We start from the raw sequence: 15597 nt of genomic DNA on the forward strand, positions 1-15597 counted from the left end.
CCTCCCTCTCCTTCCTCTTGTGCACCTCTCCCAGCTGCTGTTGAAAGGAACCCATTGTCTTTGCTTTTGGTATTAATTTCTCTCTAAAATATGCCCTTGTCCTGAAAGTTGATCCAGGCGAAAGGATGCATTTCCAGTGAACGCAGCAGAGGTTTCTCTGAAATGTTTACAGCTTAGCGAAGAAAACTGCAAAAATTAGAAATTCTTTGGGAAGCGCAAAACCTGAGCAAATCTGGACAATTTGTCTTCAGGTGATGACAGTTTGTTTATAGTCTTCTAGGTAAAGTGTTTTTCTTCTTAACAGTACCCTGAGTACACTCTATATATCTTCAGCACAGGCTTGTCTCAAACACAGACAACCCTGCCTGTGTTTTTGTCCGACCTCTAACTCATGACTTATGGTACTGACATGGGCATGTACTGCTGTTCCCATAATGCATATTAGTATACATAAAATAAGAAATGCAGTGTGACCAAGAAAACCAAGAGTGCAGAGCATTATTGTTAGTCACTTTCTGGCAATTTAATCACTCTTACACACCTAAGATGGCTAGCTGACTTTAGCTACCTTACAGAGCATGTGTGGGATGGTTAGGCTGAAAAAACATCTGCACCCTGAGAGTTCCCTTTGTGATTATTGAAGATCTAATTTCTTGTTAGGAGGTATTAAGCTATAGAAGGCATTAATCTAGTGTCAGCTGTTCAGGTTTCCCCTGTTTGAATAGAAAATGCAGACGGATGTTCAAAGCAGTGTAGAATGCACAAACTTGTACACTGGGGAAACAAAGCAGCTGCTTCACAAGCTCTTGGCTCAGCACAGGAGCTCCAACTCCTCAGGTCAAAGACTCCGCAGTCCACCTACATCTGAAGGGCAAGGGACATTCTTTTGAGGACAACAACGCACATATTTTGGCCAGAGAAGACTAGTTGTTCAGATAAGGGATGAAAGAAGCCATCTATGTCAAACTGAAACAACCATCTAAACAGAGGGGGTGAACTGAGACACCAACTATCAGCTACCGACGATGCAATGAATTAACAGCTCTATTGCTGTTGTCAACGATGGTAAACAAAGTCACTGAGGTTTACAAGCCTGGATCTCCCACCGTCCCGTTTAGAACTGAAGAAGCCTCGTTTTGTCCTTTTCAAATGCTTAGATCCACCATGTGTTAGAATTCGACCCTGTTTCAGGCCATAGTGACCATTCAAGTCAATGTATCTACTTAATTGAAACATCAGCTTAGGGTTTAAAAAAACATTTGTAATAGCAAGTGTTGAAATTCTTTTATAATTGCAACATATGTACGTTGTAAATCAATCCATACTTTCACACTCCATCAGTTACCATAAAGCTGCACTGCCCGGGAATCGAACCCGGGTCACAAGAATGGGAATCTTGTATGATACCACTACACCAGCAGTGCCTGGTTGCTTTCCTTGAAATGTCTTCTCTCTGAAGGCCCACTGGTGTTATTGGTTAGATAATTGGTGGTGTGTCTGTGGGTGAGATGAGACATGGGTGGCATTGTACATACTAAGATGGTTATTAATGTAACTCCTGTTAAAGTCCCCTTCCACTCAAAAATTTGTTTTGTTGTTGTACTTATCTAGAACTTATCTTAAAGTCTGACTTTAAGCCATGAAGCTGTGAGGAGGATTTTTGACATCACAAACAGTTTTGAAACCAAACCTGGTCTAATTAACAACTTAGAGGAGTGTAATATGGAGTAAGAAACATATCTTGTACTTCAACTTTGGAAAGGAAAAATATTTGCCCATTCATAGAGTGTAATTTTCATTGTGGGAGGAGTTGTAGATATCATTTTAAAGTTGTCTTATTTATGTGCATAATGTACCTGAAGAGGTAGGTAATTTGATCAGATATGGGAGAGAGGAGACTGGCTTCATAATGTGCATAATATTGAATTTAAACTGTCCCTCGTCTGTCTTGATCTCTTTGAACTTTCAGTGGACGAATTTGGAGCCCTCTCATTTTCTCATAAGGCAGCCATACACAATTGCCCTATTAGATGATGGGTTTTTAAACCCTTCTCCATGTGTGCATACTTAAACCGTGCCTCTGTATTTTACGGTCACAGATTGATATTGCACCATTTCATCAGGCTATCAAATATCTCTCTCTTGAATATTTTATGACATGATGTCTTCATCTGGCTCAGTGAAATGTTTCGAGTCTGAGCTGTAGTCGTTGCTTTCTAATGTGGTTCTTTGTCCTTAAAACGGGGTAGGGTGTCGGGGGGTGATTTTTGTTGATGACTATTTCATTGTATCAAATGACCATGTGAAATATTAATTTTAAATCATTGCCACACTCTTGGGAAGTGCAAGCACAGTGGTTCATGTAGAGTTAAATTACCTTGTAAATAATGAATAGTGGTATCATAAATGAAATGTAATGTAGTATAATATTTATCCAAAGAGCAGGGGAAAAAAACAAAAAAAACAGTCTTCCTCATATGTATCTCTTAAGAGGATCATTTTTGTATGAGACCTGAATGGGTTCACATTTAATTGCCATTGGATTGATGTTATTGATTGTAACAACTGAAAAAAATAGAGCAAATCACATTGTAAATTGCAATGCCATGCAACTTGTTATTCCTAAAGTCAAGGACAATTCAAGTGATATTTATTTGAGGCTGTGTTAATCTAAATCCGCAAACAAGCCTGACTTCCAATATCACATAGCTGTATCCACAAAAATAAAACTTTAAGAAAAGGCAACTTTAAGAAAGCCGTCTGTGTCAAATTGGAAAATCCTTCTCTGAACAGGGAGGTGGACTGAGATATAATCTACCATCAATAGAAGTTCACCCCCATTCACACCTTGAGACTTGAGCCTCTGACTGATAATGGGTTGTTAGAGAAAGAGGACAGGTGCAACGACATGTAAGTATCGAGCTGTTAACGTCTTCAAGAAACTGTAAAACTCCAGTTGCCTTCCTTTAAAGTTTACGTATACCATGACTTCGGTGACCGAGAAACTTCACAGACAACTGTTGTGATTGTCACAGTCGTCCTGTTTTATTAAGGAATACACATTTAATCTGTCTTTGTTTGTGTTACAACTAAACAAGGCTATTGGTCGAAACAGCAATAGTCATAACCAGCTCCTTCAGTAATGCAAGGGTGTTCAGGCACACCTCTGAAGCCCCTCACGGATGCTGTCTCAAGCTACTTGATTGAATCAATGTCTGTCCCAGTGTCACTCATGCGCTGTGCTCTTAAATCGTACCATGCAGTCCATCATTCTTCCCTCGGGTTCAAAAACGAGCAATCCACTGAGTGAACTGCATCTTGTCAGACTATCATGCTGATGTACACTACAGTGTATGGTTGCTAGGCAGAGGTCTTGCATGTCACCAACCTTTTATCTTGATTGCAAGACCCTGAGTTCTCAGGAACACGAAAAAGGAAAAGGAAATGAGTGTACATTACCTACATTTTCTGTAACCGCTTGTCCTCTAGAGGGTCGCGGGGGGAGCTGGAGCCTATCCCAGCTATCATTGGGCGAGGCGGGGACAGGCCAGTCTATCGCAGGGCTAACGCAGAGAGACAGACAAGTTAACCTATCGAGCATGTCTTTAGCACACAGACACAAACTTCACACAGAAAGGCCCCAGTCGGCCGACGGATTTGAACCCAGAACCTTCGTGCTGTGAGGCATTAGTACTGTGCCGCACGTGTACATTCCATTTATCTTGAAACATCCACTTATACACCAAGCTGTGCTAGCCCAATTTGGCGGCTGGTGCTTTTTTTTTTTTTAACTATGCCAGAAGGCATTTAGACATTACAAACTGCACTTCCACAGCAGCATACGTTCACTGACAAGGATTTGATAGGGAGTAGATGTATTCAGTGAGACGTTTAATGAGCAGGTCGCAGAAGATAGATCTGTTTCTAAAGGACACAGTGATGCTGATTACAATTTTCCTGGCCACTAATATTTGTCTGTATTTGTTTGAATTGTTAAATCGTTGTTATGTTGCATCTCCAAGATGATATTTTAGGTTTCCCTTTGCTCACATGTATCTGAAATGGCCAAAGTCTTGGTCAGCTGCTTATGTTTTATAATAATTGCAATCTGGAAAAATAACTTTTATTTTTCTGTGAAAGCAGAAGCAGAAATTTATTCACCTAATTTAGACCGTTACTCCGTTCCAGCAGCATTTATTGCAGAGCCCAAATTTTCCAGCCCCGCATATACAGTAGAGACATAAACAATTCAGTGCTGTGCCATTATCACTTTCAGTCACCCGGCTCCCCAAGCTCAACCTCACTGACGCAGAAGCCCTTTGATCCTGTTAATAATTATTTGCCATGCAGATGGAGAAGAAGGGCAGAATGAAAAAGCAGCCGAATGCTGTGAACTGATAGGCGCTTTGAGAGCGAGGGGGGCTGGGGAGAAGACTTGGAATGTTTTGTGGTGTGGGAGTCGCAACCCTGTCCTTCTCAAACATTTTTACTGAATTTGAAAAAGCAGAGGATGGCCTGAGAGCGTCATCAGTAAGTATCATATGCCAAAGGGCAACATTCCTACTGTGGATAGAGACTAGCTGAGATTGAAAGACTTTTCCCCCATTTTCATCTACTATGTCTAAAACTGTGTAAATGAAAACTGAATACATCATCCACTGCACCCTACATATCATTTATTTCCTTCTATTGCTGGTGTCTGCTTGATGAACTCTAAGTGGCTTTGCCTTATCTCTTCTAAGCCGTCCTTTGCTGTAGGAAGACATTTCCCTTCTGGACTGGCTCCGTATCTAGAGTGGCTCTGGATGGACATAGAACAGAAGTGGAATGAACATCCCTATTGGCCTTCTGGCAAATGAAAAAGGAAAAAAGGAAAGCATTGGCTGGGGACAAGAGAAAGCCAACAGTTTGTTCATCCTCCTCTCTCCATTGGGGTTGGAGATGGATTACAATTACACTCTCATATTTCCTCATAGTTACTGGAACCCCTACTGGTCTGTTGTTATGTTATTTTTTTACTGCAGTCTTGATTAAAAAGCTAAAGGCTCCGCATGTTTTCACAGAGACTCAGGGACATAATTCACTGATGCGAGTACGAGCAAGGCCTCAACTGTCAGCTATGCCCAGATATTGGAAGCTTTTCACCCAGAGCGTCAGCCTCCCACAAATCCCCCTAGTTGCCACTGCTGTGTTGATTGACACGACTGTAATGCGTTAGGGCACAGTAATCTGCAGCAGCATCTTTCACCTCATTGGTTTATGGAACTTGTGAATTGTCAGCAGTGCTGGGGTTCATGACTGGCTCCACAAATCCCATCAAATCATGAGTCAGGAATGTCAGAAATTGCCAAAAATAAATAGGAGTGATTATGAGAGTTTGCTCCCTCCTCCCTTCTTCGCTCTCTGCTGGGACTTGTACACATAACCAACGAAGCCAAACTTCCTTGGTGGGAAAGCCGTGAACTCCTTGCGTCATTGTACAAACCCAGCTTCACTCCCCCCCTCTCTCTCGTTTTCATTTCATGAATCACTGAGGTCACAGATTGATATCCTACTCATCCTCCCACTGTAATGCCATTACAATAGACTTTTATGATCCCAGAGCTCAATAGGTAAATTGATTTGTCGAGGTGCTAGGTAAATCGCCAGCGAGAAAGAAGAATGGGTCAAGACTCACATCCCTCACTCACTTTATTGCTGAGACACAACATGTAAAAGGAAGTCATTATAGTGATAAATCTGCTTTTGCCTGAGTCTCGCCATCTGCAGCTAGGACAGCTGATAGTGAAGGACAAAGCGATGGATGATGCTGTTATGTTCCCTGCCACTCCACGTTGCGGAAATAAAGAATGGGAGTAAAGCGCCGTCTGTCTGATCAACAGAGGGATAGATGAGGATGACGGAGTGGGAGGCACGTGAGGGTGGCGATGAAAAACGGCCGTTCGGCGAGGATTCAGTGGTGTTTGTGTGTGAATGCGCACATGACAGCAGTATTTATGCAAGGAGTAGCTGCTCCACATACAAACACAAAGCCAACATTCACAGATTAGAAGGGGTTAAACCTTAATGGCAGGTTGGCCATACATAATGGTGTCTAACCACAGGGGTTTTTCTCAAAGCCATCTCACATTAAGTGTGGTAAGAGACCGTTTGTAACCGCTGACTCATTGAATATTTAGAGCTCACAGTTAAACCTGAAGTAAAAACAAAATCTAGATGGAAACATATCTTCATTTTGTTGTTGGTTTGGGTTCTGTAAAAAAAAAAGTAAAACCATGAACAGGTGACATTCAGTAACATTTAAAAACAACTAATGTTAAATAAAGTGAATTTAAAATTGAATGAAAGGCACCTTAAAAAAAAAAAACATGTTTTCTTTCCACTATCCTTACAGAGCCACACTCTATGTCAATCTCAATCTCAATCTCAATCTCAACTCTATACGTGGACCTATTTCATCCTCCATATTTCACACTGAGCACTATTTCCCTTACAAGGAGCATCATTCAACATCTTTAAGTCATCATCCACAGTGCTGTGTAAAGAAAATACAATATCATCACTGTGTCTAGCAGTCACGTGGAGCGATTAGATCAGTAATATTTTCATGGAGCTTTCCTTAATCTGATCACTGAGATAGACGAGCGTCAGTGACTACAAAGGCCCTCTGTGTTATTTTAATCCATCTCCCAGGAGACTCCTGCTTGTATCAGGCTGTATCTGTATTTGGGAGGATGGTTAATTACTGGTGACCCTCGAGCTCATCTTCACCCCACCCTCTTGATTTTGCTTTTATCCTACTAGCTTCCTATTCCTGGCTTTATCCTATTTCTCGTCTCCTCGTTCCCTCCACGGCATCCCTCCGGAGGTTATCATTAGAAACTAAGAGTCTAAAAAAAGGTATGTTGGATTTTCTTGGTTCTCGTGTCATAATGTTCATATGTCATTAATGACTGAAATCTCATGCACTTTGCAATGCCTCGTAAAAATGCTTACAGCAGCACTCTTTTATTCAATGAACTACCTACCAGCCCTCACCTCTCTTTATAACCAGTGTCCTTGTAAGATCCTTGGACTAACTCCACCTCAAGTGCCCTGATTTTATTCTGAGTAAGGATCCTGGCCCCTCAGCACCTCAGACATATGGTCCAGATGTCAGCACAGATGATGGGGCCACATATACTTCACCACATGATCTGCCAACTGCTCTCACATCTGCACAGATAATACCTTTGTGGTCAATAGGAAATGGCCTCTTTAAGCTAATTTAGCACCAAAGTGCCATAGAGACTAAACACTGGAAAAAGCTGGTAGTCATCAACTGTCTCCGACTAAGACATGCCATATAAGTGCTGAGGACTGTTAAGCCGGAATGCCTCAGATTTGTTTTGGTTGTAAAAAAGTCACTCAGAGCGCCCGCTTTATTTTAACAAATGTCCTGTAAGTCTTGCAAAAGTGAGTCACCGTGGAGGCCTCCCTGGAAAGTAGGCGTATCGGCCATGGAAATACTGATGGGTTTTGCTTAGGTTGGGCTGTTTTGGACAGGCTCATGATTTGCACACATGTTGACGATCATTCTGAAGATACCCCATCCTCTGGAAGATGTTTGAGTTGGCAGGGGATGCTGCAGTAAGGGCCGCTGATTGCCTTGACATCGATGTCACTCACGCATATAAGAAAAAAACGCTTAGACACGGTTTCACTTCTGAAACCTCAGACACAGCTGTCGCACAACCTCCGAGCTGTTATCATCAACCAATGATTTACAAAGAAATAAATCATAAATATAGTCTCTGATGTTTCTTTATAGCTCACTGAATATTAGTGTTAAACATTTTTATTGGACTTGCAGGCCCTTGAATGGCAAGACAACTTCAAACACTGTTGGCTAGAAAAATCCTAGAAAAACAGAAATCATGGCTTCTGGCTTAATGATTTGCTTCACTGGTCCATGCCTTTCACATTTGATAGTACTTGTGTATAAGGGTCACTTTCTCTGTCTAGACTTCACTTTAGGATTTGGCTACGGAAAAATCTATTCAATTTGTTTGACGCACACCAGAGGTTGCCTCTGCCTGAATTCTTATCAATGGGATGCTGACAGCTGCTCAACTCTGCTCCTTCCTGCACAATGTAAGGTTAAAAGGCATCATGAAACTGATAGGTCTCTATGGGAATTCAGTTCTACTGGGAGGATTCGGCTCAACCCCGTTCTCTCATGTCTACTTTTTTTTTTATCGTCTCTTAACAACATGAGGAGTTCTTAATGGGTCTGGATGACGTGACTGTTGTAGGAGCTGGGCACACATGGGGACTGAGTTACTACTGCTAAAGAGAGAGGGGATCCCAAGTCTATCACGCCTTTAGCAATCATCCTCTCCTTCCTTTCACCTTTGGGATTTTCTGTTTTTTCTCTCTCTCTTTAAATGTGAGAATTCGCATCAGCTTGTACTCGCTTTGGCCTTCTCCCTACCGTTCCCCTTCCCTCCTCTGTCTTCTGTTATGTTTTGGTTCCCTCATCCTTGTTCCCTCCCTCTTCTTTCATGTAGCGCTCAAGCTCTTCCTCCCTCCCTCCCTCCATACCTATCATTCATCCACCAACTTCGTCTCGACTACGTTTGTCATGTGGCTCTGGTCCTCATTCATCTGCCACTGACTGGATTCACACCGCTGCTTTGTGAGTAGTCAGCCACTTCTTTTATCCTCTTCACGTCCCTCTTCTGCCCGCTCTTCAAGGCTTCTACAACTGTTGCTGTCTGCTCAGCATGGCAGAGGCTTGCTAGCATACTGATGGGCTCAAAGACGCAGATGGACAGGATAATCACAAAGAACGTAAGAGATCCACAGAGAGAAGGGTTTGCAACGGGGTAGATCAGATGAAGTGAAGTCAGAGGAGAGTTGAGTCACAAGCCAGTGTATGCATCATTACCATGCCTGTTTCGGTGTCAAGTGTTTTGAGAGGGGACTTTCTGCTCTGACAGGACACCCTCTAATTAAGCAGGATGTGTGGCTTTCGACAAGCTGGCTCACATTTTAATGAGAGCTCTTTATACAGTGCAGTAGCTGCATCTAACTTAGCTGAGCAGTTCAGTAGTTTGGAAGAGCAGTTCATTACTCAGAAATGCTTGTGCCACTTGCCTATCTCTGGCACATTTACTGCAGCGTTTATTAATGAGAGCTGCCCCTGCTAAAAATAAACTATTCTTGTAATTCTGTAACCTTTTTTTACGAGTCAAAGATTGAAATTAATGTTTTGTTGCGCTGTTTAGTTCTTTGCAGGTGCTTATTTTTTGTCATCACTGTGAATATTGAATTTTCTTGGAGCAGCTTATTCAGCTTAAAAATGCTCAAAAGAGAATGTTCATCTGGTTACAGGAACTGTTTTTTGCACCCTGAGCCTGCTCTTTGTATTTTCGACGCAATCCTTCACTGTCTGCTCAGAAATTCCAAATAATATAATTGGATTTTTACATGATTAAAGCAAACCGTAGTAATGGAACCTGAGTGTGAAAGAGACAGTTGTACACTGAGACTGATGTGGGGGAGTGACTCGTTTGGTAACCCTTCTTTTTTGTTTGCTCAAATGTCAAGTAGAAAAGTTTGGAGCGCAGTCGTACATTTTGACTGGTGATTTATCTGTGACTATTTTGTTGCATGTATATTGGATAAGCCCACCCGCCTTCCAGCACATTTCTTTCTAATCAGCACTAAGCAGGAAGACACAATGCACACACATTTTTATGTTAGCTGATGCTGTAAGCTTTGAACACAGAGAGACTGTTTGACGATATGTGTTAAGTTCTTGTTTGCAATTCAGTCCATGTCTCCCTGCAGGGTGTTAGCTGTGAGTCAACAGGGTCTTTATTTCTTTACATATCTTTGTGTTGGCCAGTGGATATGCATCATGAGTGATTCAGACTGAGGTCATTCAGCTTGCAGATGACCTAAAAGCATGGCGTTCAACCTAGAAGGATTAGAGCTTTTTTTTCTGGTGAGCTATTGAGCTTATCTTCACATGTCTAGACTTTATTTTGTTACATGAAACCACCACTACTTGCACTAGAGATTAGAAATCTTTGGGAAAATCCTTATTGTTACAGTCAAAAGCACTAAAGAGAGAGCAGCACCTGAAGAAGTTGGAGTTGGCCTTGTGTTATCAGTATACCCTTTTACCTTGCTGTATTTTTTCAATTTGTGTTATTCAATTGTTTTGGTACACTCCAGATAATAATAATAATCCAGGCCAACCTTCAAGCTTCTACGTTTAAAACACATATCTGTGGACCGCAACCACTGTACTTTAACTATGGCCTAATGAAGCTGATACAATGTTGTGTTGTAGTACTGTCATAGTCATGTGGTACATGTAACGCATGGACTGGATATAAATGGATACAAATGCTTCATGACGTCAACCAAAGGCTTCCTGAAGTAACACCTTGAAGCTTAGTGTGGTGGCTCTGTCGGTTGTCATCTTGGCAGAGAGAGCCTGACTCCACCTAAATGCAAGCTAATACGAAATGGGAATCAAAGTGCCGCAGGAGTGAAGCTGAGGTAGGCTGGCAGGCGATGCCTTAGCTGACAGCTAGCAACATGTGATGGCACCCATCTTTGAAGAACGGCAGTTTTTGGTACTCCTGCTTTGGCTTAGATTTTCAGCCCCGGATGTTGCAACTTGGTTGTAAATAATTTACGAACGTAGTATTTGGCTTGATACTTATGTTTAAAACATGTCTTTAATACTCCTGGGGTCTCATCTAGGATCTCAACCCTTTATGGGCTGAGGAACCATATTTGGTAACTTCCACACACATTTTAAATTGCGCCCCGGTGCCTCTCAATGAGGTCAAGAAGCATGTGGTTTTCTCGAGGCCAACCAGTGAAGATCAAGGCATCATTCTCAGGTCAAATGTGGTCTGCAAGGTCCACCTCTGCATGAATGCTGAGCGGAACTGCTTTACATGCAGAAGTGGCCTAATGTTGTCTAATGTGATAATGTGTATGTTAATAAGTGCCTGAACCAGCACTTGAAAAATGTCACAATAACACTGTAGGATTGAAATTTTGAATTCAATATGTGTCCTATAAAGGGTTAGCTCGTACAGACGGCATCTTTTTTGGTATATGTGTTAAAATAGCCTCTCTAACTGATCTGCACAGTGAATTGTAATGTTAAGCTTGAATCGCCACAGGCTTGTTGCGATAAAAGGGTGTTGCCAAAATGCAGTTTTAAATATGGATAATGTGAGAAATCTTTCTCCATACCCATAATTAATCAAGATGACTCCGAGGCATGATTAGTGCCTAGGGCAGCTTCATGTTGTTGGCATTGATTTTAAAAGAAAAGTGATTAAGAGTCACCACAGGAAATTTGTTGCATGTTTTAAATGTAGGAGGTTTGGTTAGACATACAGTATGTGTATTGTTTTCTGGCTCGGGGCTTTTAGTGTGTCTCTTTTAAAGTCTTTTTGCCTTAGTTAAAAATGTTAAAATAAAATGCTCATAATATAGCCTAGATACACTAATTAAAATAAAAGCAGGCTGGATGTCTTTGGACTGAAAGCTGTCAGTCATTATAGCTCCCACTAAAAGTTATACCTTGAGCATTAAATTGGGCTCAGGCTACGAGAGTTTTAAAGTCATACCTGATTTTGAATTCAAGTTGCAACACACTTCAGGAGAAACTTTACAGATATTCTGCTCTCTAATCTCTCGCAATGGGATTAAAAAAATGTGTAGCAGTGTAGTACAGTACAGGATATTGCTTTGATGATACTTTGAATGCACCACGCCTGGTGATCTCCAGGGAACACCTGCCGGCTTGTTTGCTAACTACCGGTCAAACCAAAAGAAGAAGAAGCAGTAGGACAAGAAGAGAAACTTGCTGTAACTTTGGAATACTTCTCACTGAGAAACACAAAAAGAAAAAGAAAAACAAAGCAAGAGGCTTAAAGACAGTTCATTCAGAACTGGAGGTCACATTTAACATATGTCTAGCTAATGTTAGCTTTGAGGGCTAGTATGTTTAACATTGCTTGACAACACCGTCAGCTGCTCCGACTCCATGTAGACTTGTTTCTGTCATTGGTTACTGATCTATCTACTAATCTATATGCCATTTCGTGCATCCTTTCCTTGTGCGTCTTGTCACTGCGCTCTCATGAGACTGGTTTCACATGACTGGTCTTGCAAGACCATGCAACAAGATTACGTGTGATCCACGTGTGAGGGAGATCCAAAACATTCTTCATGCTGTGAGCACTGTCAAGTCTGAAAGCTGATGTGTGGCAGCATTTTGGATTTGAAAAGTATGAGGACAGAGAAGAGCTGGACAAAAGCAAAGCTGTATGCAAGATGTGCCAACCAGAGATGAAACATTGTGGAACTACCACAAATCTCTGGAACCATTTTTGAAACTGAATATTTCTAACTGAATCTTGAATATTGGGAAGTTTTGACTCAGAAGCGAATCATCAGTAGTGATACCCATTCCTGTATAGAATGGTCTTCTTCTGTATCAAATGCTGCTCTACTATTTGTGAAGACAACAAGTATGTCTGTGAAGGTTGTCAGTCATCCGGGTCATGGTATATCTAAAAAAAACGTATAATTGATGATTACAGCACCAATCATAGGGAAAGAGAACAGGGACATACAGTCCCTCCCTCAATGACAGGTAAGTATCTAGCCGTTAATGGACACTAGTCGTGCCAGTTAACAGAAACAAGTCAAGCAAGTTTCTGATGGGCTTCACCCACAAATGTTCCTATTTAAACCTCAACTTCCCACTGGTCCCTTGCCTTTCTTAAACGTGTTTTGGATATACCAAACTACAAGGCTCATCAGCCTCAACTGATGACAGAAAATCGTTTTTAATCTTCAGAAGACCGTCTTCTGCATTGTAATATTCTGTAAAGCCTGGGTTGTTATTTATGAAATTCCCATTAATCAGCAGTAATTATCTTGGAAGGACTTGTCTGAATTTGCTGTGGTTATTATGGTCTGCTGTCATTGCTGTCTTTAGCAAACACTGTTAAACAGAAACACATATTCTGAGGTCATAAGACCTTCAAAGCCTTGAAGTTTCAGTCTTGACGAAAATAGATGCTATTAGGTTATTGTTGGTACTCTAAATGGCATTAATCAATAAAATGCCAGTACAGTTTGTACAAACTTAAATTACCAGGTATGCAGAATTGATGTTTTCTCTCACAAATGAGAGATTCTTCCAACTATATCTCTTCTATATTTGTAACCTGAAATGTGGAGCAGCAGTAGTAGTTATTACTGTGGAGCCCTGCTCACCACCGCTATCACCAAGTCTGTCACTAAAAATCCAGAGTAGTTTGGAGATGGTTGTTATGGAGACAAAGGAAAGATGGAGCAGAATGACACAGTAAAGATGTTATAGGAGACGATACAAACCTGCCTGCTCACTGATATGGACTGCTCAGTAGAACTGACCTGTGTGTTTACTGTTAGTCACAGTTTCGTTGTCAGTGTGGTGTCGACTCTGCCGCTAAGCTCAGGATTTCAAGTGATGATTTGTCTGTGGTCTTCTGTTGAGCCTTGTTGTTGTGTAAAAGCTTCCTGTGCATCTTTGTTCTCAACCGCAGACTCATACTATATTGAACACACCATATTTAAGAAAAACACAGGCTTCACACTTGAAGACAGTGCAATCCCTTCCATTTAGTGGAAGATAGCAGTCAAACCTGTCGAGATAAATAGCTGTTTAGTACTTTGGGTTCAGTGTTGTTTTGGTTCATGCTGTGCTGCTGAAATGCCGTTGAGCAAGTTTAGGAAGGTTGACAGTGTGCAGATTGTGTAGATGCCTCATTGATTATCCTCCAAACAACACAGGCAACCCCTATTCAGCTTACTGCATGTGACTGCTTGGTATGGTTTGCTTGAAAACAATGTGTGCAACTGATAAATTGTCGGATTTTTAGAGTCATTATATCTTGATCCGGCTTTCCAGTAGGCGCCATTTGTTGTTTGAACTTGAAGCTGTTGGTTCAGCCTCTGTGCGGTTGTTGTTAACGAGAGTGAGTCAGCAAAGTATGCTTTAAGGTGTTGGTCGTTGTCTAAGGAAGGTGAAGGTTATCAGGCAGGTCAGGTGAAGATCTTTCAGAAAAACTACAAAGATGCCAAATCCGTGCTAATTATTCCAAGACGGAGCCAAACAAAGACCAGACTACACTCACAACAAACAACACACTCACATGTTAATATTTCCAAATATATTCCAGTCTAATCGATTGAGCATGTTTTGTCCTTTGACGGTTGCCTTCACGAGTGACACAAAAGTTTAACAGCTTTTTATTGCAGTGAGCAAACAGTCTGAGTTAAAAGACCAGCTGGAAACATAAATCCCCTCACATCCACACTAGATATTGAATATGCTTTTCAGACTACAGCCATAGCAGTAATCACTACATTTATTTTCGATCCAGTCATGCTTTGAAAAAAAAGCACTCAGACAGTCAGTTAAAAGCCGGTTTACTGCTGTGTGTGTGCCGGTCGAAAATTCAAACTGTTATTATAAGTGTAAAAGCAGCAACACACGCTCATGGTGTCGCTGGAAGTGCGCCCCCTCAGAGGAGACAAACCAATAGTATGTTTGAGCTGTGAGCACCGTGGAAGGGAATTTACTGGTGGCAGATGGACTCCTGAAACCAGCTGTTGTTTACGAGGTGAGAGGGATTGTGGTCAACAGAGTTCACAAGGCAGGAACGTTGGTGCGACGGCACCTGCAAACAGCACAACTTTGGTTTTAATTTGCCGATATGTGAAAGACAGACTGTGTACCACTGACATGTAGCAGCTTCTGAAGAGGAATGCCTCATCACAGAGAGGTGGTAAAATAAAAAAGTTATTCAGTAGTTGTGCTAATGTTCTACATCGTTTAAGACATTTCGCTAGTTACTCCAGCTGACCTTCTTAGGTAACCTGTAGGGCCATGCATGAACAGGTGTGGGGAAGGCTTTATTTTTAATTGGCCAATTAAATGTTGTCTGAGGACTAACCAGTATTTTCTAAAATACTTATTTTATGTTGGGGTTAATCTGCAAGCAGCAATCACATAGTAGCTTTGTAAACTCCAGTGGACCTATGCAACAGTTGGGGTCATTGCTTTTGCCTTTAGTTTTACTTACAAGTCAGTGTTTTAAAGTGAAAAGTAAATCAATTTGCTAGAGATATTTGCCCTGCAGGACTCTACTGTAGCAGCACCATATCCTGAGATCTCGGGATAAAATTATAATCATAACCCAACCGTGACCGACATGAGTGCAGAGGAATCTTGCACACAAAGGTATGATTTTGAAAGCGAGCCACGTTTATTCATATTCCAAAACAAAGACAGCTGGACTTGATGCGTTCTCCTGAAGACGTTTCACCATTCATCCATCTTCACTTCTAAAAGACTGGTGTGGAGTTTAGGATTTTGTTAGGAACATCAGTGGGTGGTGCCCACACGTTTATTCAGAATATAAGCTCCATAATGTGCCAACAGTTTTATCACAACGCAATTTCCAAGCATTTTCTTTTTCTTTTTTCATCCTAGTGAAGTGAATAAATAGGTTCTTAAAAAAA

The 15597-nt window shown here is 41.4% G+C and overlaps 1 protein-coding gene across 2 annotated transcripts in view; it reads left to right on the top strand.

Moving 5' to 3' along the window:
* The window catches only part of peak1 (pseudopodium-enriched atypical kinase 1), a 110671-nt gene that overhangs the window by 39646 nt on the left and 55428 nt on the right, over positions 1 to 15597 (top strand). The window lies entirely within an intron of this gene.

Source organism: Chelon labrosus (genome assembly GCF_963514085.1).
Source record: "Chelon labrosus genome assembly, chromosome: 11".
Taxonomy (NCBI): domain Eukaryota; kingdom Metazoa; phylum Chordata; class Actinopteri; order Mugiliformes; family Mugilidae; genus Chelon; species Chelon labrosus.